Source organism: Etheostoma spectabile, chromosome 4, assembly GCF_008692095.1.
Source record: "Etheostoma spectabile isolate EspeVRDwgs_2016 chromosome 4, UIUC_Espe_1.0, whole genome shotgun sequence".
NCBI lineage: Eukaryota > Metazoa > Chordata > Actinopteri > Perciformes > Percidae > Etheostoma > Etheostoma spectabile.
The window spans coordinates 34,787,165-34,791,360 of NC_045736.1; the positions used below are offsets into that span (position 1 = coordinate 34,787,165).

Here is a 4,196-nt window from a genome sequence, read left to right on the forward strand (position 1 = left end):
CCTTTTCCTATATTTGAGCTGACCCAAACCGAACTGGCGCTCCTTTCCAATCTGACTCTCCTGGGTAACTCAAACCTCCCTCTTAAATACCCTGATAGCACACACCTGTAATGGATCAAACCATTCCCAATAATGACTCAGGGGTGGCGCAGGTGGGAAGTAAGTAACAACGGCTTTAACACAGCCAAACGCTATTCAACGTAGCGAGTTACTCATAGTAATATAAATACAATCCTAACAGGCTTAACCTGTACACACGGATATTAGGACACAGTAAGTATCACAATATGCACATATGATGACTGGTAAACCAAATAAACAAAGCAGTTAACCAAGAATCAGTGGTTATGCGACTAGTGTAACTCAGGAATAAATAACAACTAAAAGGATAATGATGAATAAGAATGATTAACAGATTAGCAAGTAATGGATTCAACATTGTATGCATATACACCGTAGTCTTAGTTGTTCAAAGTGCGCACTGGAAAACCAGGTGATAACTGTAGAGCTGAAGAGAATGGGTAACGGAGTAGCTAAACAAATAACAAGTACAAAAACATGTGGTCACCCACATTAGCATATCATTAAGAATCTTTGAAAGTCATGTCCAAACGTTCAAAGTAAGTAGCGCATCGCTAGGTGACGGTCGCAAAGCGCCCTGTCACAGTGGTCAACAATACAGTTGTACCCACATTCCAATAAAGGTTTTCATGAACTTTTCAAGTATCCAAAACTCATCTCTTGTATGAAAGGCAGTTAAAAGAAAGACACATCTGATTAATGTCAATTACAACTGATGTCAACACTAAGGGCAGAAATATGGTCCACACAGAATCTGCATAGCTCAAGTGTCTATGTACGCGTACTTATGTGGACCATGTTTTGCCCTAGTTAGATTTTGCTCACCTGCGCAAACTCCATTCCAGTATTTATTAATTGAAATCCTAAGAGAAGTTATCTGAGGAAATTTTACACTAGTGAAGGTCTAGACCACACTCTGTAATTGACAGAAACCCAAAATTCCCAAAGAGCATGTGTTGTGGACAGAATTAGGAAAAACTTGTTTTTAACAGGCAGATCCTAGCAGGCATAGGGCATCCAGCAGGACCACGGCAGCAGCTGCTTCCACTATTCAGGTGCCACCACAATCCAAGAAAATCTTAAAGGGGAGAAACAAGGACTTTGGGAAAGAAAATATGCTAGTGACATGGATTCAAGTGTAGATTACATACAGATGGAGAGAACAGAGAGGAGCTCAGTGTGACATAGGAAGTCTCCCAGCAGTTTAAATCTTTAGGAGCATTACTAAAGGCTGGTCATTTATATCCTCAGATATCCTTACAGTCTGCTGAAGGCAAGGGCTATGCTAATGCCAAAGGAGTAGTTAAATCTTTAATTAATACACACATTGCTACCAGAGTAGTTGAATCTTTAGATTGTTGAACTAACAGAATCTTGTTTCTGCCCCTCCAGTTTGGCTCACTCTATACAAGTCAGTAAGATGGGACCAATGACGACAACATCATAAAGATGAAACCTACACAATCATATTAGGGGGCACCAGAATTGAACTGGGGACCTCTTGAACTGCAGTCAAATGCTCTACCACTGAGCTATACCCCACACAATATGGAATATGCTTATTGTGCAGCAAACAATGGCTGGTCCTCATGGTGTGGTCAACAATACAGTCTGTACCCACATCCCATAAAGGTTTCATGAACTTTTAAGTATCCAAAACTATATTGTATGAAAGGCAGTTAAAAGAAAGACACATCTGAATTAATGTCAATTACAACTGATGTCAACTCTAAGGGCAGAAATATGGTCCACACAAGAATCCTGCATAGCTCAAAGTGTCCATGTACGCGTACTTATGTGGACCATGTTTCTGCCCTAGTTAGATTTTGCTCACTGCGCAAACCCATACCAGTATTTATTAATTGAAATCCTAGAGAAGTTATCTGAGGAAATTTTACACATAGTGAGTCTAGACACCACTCTGTAATTGACAGAAACCCAACAATTCCCAAAAGACCATGGATTTGTTGTGACAGATATTAGGAAAAATGTTTTTAATGGGCATAATCCTAGCGGCGTAGCAGGGCGTCCAGCAGGACCACGGCAGTAGCTGCTTCCACTATTCAGGTGCCACACAATCCAAGAAAATCTTAAAGGGAGAAAGCACAAGGACCGGGAAAGAAAATATGCTAGTGACAGCATTCAAGTGTCACGATTACATACAGATGGAGGACGAGAGGAGCTCAGTGTGACATAGGAAGTCTCCCAGCATTTTAATCTTTAGGAGCATGACTAAAGGCTGGTCATTAGTTAACTCAGAGATCCCTTACAGTGTGCTGAAGGCAAGGGCAATGCTATGCCAAAGGGACTAGATACATCTTTAAATTGCACACACCATTGCTAACCAGAGTAGTTGAATCTTTGATGTTGAAACTACATGAACCTTGTTTCTGCCCTCCTCCAGTTTGGCTCAACTCTATACAAGTCAGTAAGATGGGAATCAATGACACAAACATCATAAAGAGACAGCCCAGACACTCATATTAGGGGGCACCCAGATTTGAACTGGGGACTCTTGATCTGCAGTCAATGCTCTACCACTGAGCTATACCCCCACATGACACTAGGAATATGCTTTTGTGCAGTAAACAATGGCTGGTCCTCCACGGTGGGTCAGCACAAGGACTCCACTATAGAAGCTACGTTAGTTACATGCATTCATGGAACATGAGCACACACAGATGGGAGAGGGAGAGTAGGAGAGAGAAGCTTAAGTGACATAGGAAGTCCCCTGACAGTCTAAACCTTTGGCAGCTCAACTAAAGGCTGGTCATTTATGGTTATGGAGTATTAGCGTATCCAAACATGGTCAATAGAAGTATCATGTATTGCTTAAAACATTCTACTTCCTTATCAGCTTCTGGATCATGCTTCTGCCCTGATCCTGTTTTGCTCGCCCATGCAAACTCTATACAACTTACTAAGACTCAATGCTGGAAGGTGGGAATCAAAGATAATCACTACTGTAAAAGTTACTGCCTTCACATTGAATCTGTGCAGATATTAGGAAAAAGTTGTTTTTAACAGGCAGAATCCTAGCAGGCATAGCAGGGCGTCCAGCAGGACCACGGCAGCAGCTGCTTCCACTAGTCAGGTGCCACCACAATCCAAGAAAATATTAAAGGGGAGAAAGCACAAGGACTTTGGGAAAGAAAATAGCTAGTGACATGCATTCAAGTGTCACAATTACATACAGATGAGAGACAGAGAGGAGCTCCGTGTGACATGGAAGTCTCCCAGCCGTTTAAATCTTTAGGAGCATTAATAAAGGCTGGTCATTTATGTTAACTCAGAGATCCCTTACAGTGCTGCTGAAGGCAAGGGCAATGCTAATGCAAAGGGAGTAGTTAAATCTTTAAATTACACACACCATTGCAACCAGAGTAGTTGAATCTTTAGATTGTTGAACTAACATGAATCTTGTTTCTGCCTCCTCCAGTTGGCTCAACTCTATACAAGTCAGTAAGATGGGAATCAATGACAACAACTATCATAAAGATGACACCAGACATCATATTAGGGGGCACCCAGATTTGAACTGGGGACCTCTTGATCTGCAGTCAATGCTCTACCACTGAGCTATACCCCCACATAATATGTATGGAATATGCTTATTGTGCAACAACAATGGCTGGTCCTCCACGAAGTGGTCAGCCCAAGGACCACTAAAGAAGCTACGTTAATTACATGCATTCATGGAACATGAGCACAACACAGATGGAGAGAGGGAGAGTAGGAGAGAGAAGCTATAAGTTACATAGGAAGTCGCCTGACAGTCTAAACCTTTGGCAGCTCAACTAAAGGCTGGTTGTTTATGGTAATGGGGGTATTAGGTCATCCAACATGGTCAATGGAAGTATCATGTATTGCTTAAACATCTACCTTCACTACAGTATCATGCTTGTGGATCATGCTTCTGGCCTGATCCTGTTTTGCTTGCCCATGCAAACTCTATACAACTTACTAAGACCTCAAGCTGGAAGGTGGGAATCAAAGTAATCAGTACCGTAAAAGTGACTGCTCACATTATCTGTGCAGATTTAGGAACAGAATCCAGCAGGCAAGAGGGCGTCCGGCAGGACCACGGCAGCAGTGCTTCCACTATTAGGTGCACC

The 4,196-nt window shown here is 42.1% G+C and overlaps 2 non-coding genes across 2 annotated transcripts; both read right to left on the minus strand.

Moving 5' to 3' along the window:
- Positions 1-2,566: 2,566 nt before the first annotated feature.
- trnac-gca (transfer RNA cysteine (anticodon GCA)) lies at positions 2,567-2,636 on the minus strand. The gene has a single exon. It is a non-coding gene; the product is annotated as a tRNA-Cys (tRNA).
- A 963-nt stretch (positions 2,637-3,599) lies between these two features.
- On the minus strand, positions 3,600-3,670 carry trnac-gca (transfer RNA cysteine (anticodon GCA)). The gene has a single exon. It is a non-coding gene; the product is annotated as a tRNA-Cys (tRNA).
- Between the last annotated feature and the right edge of the window lie 526 nt (positions 3,671-4,196).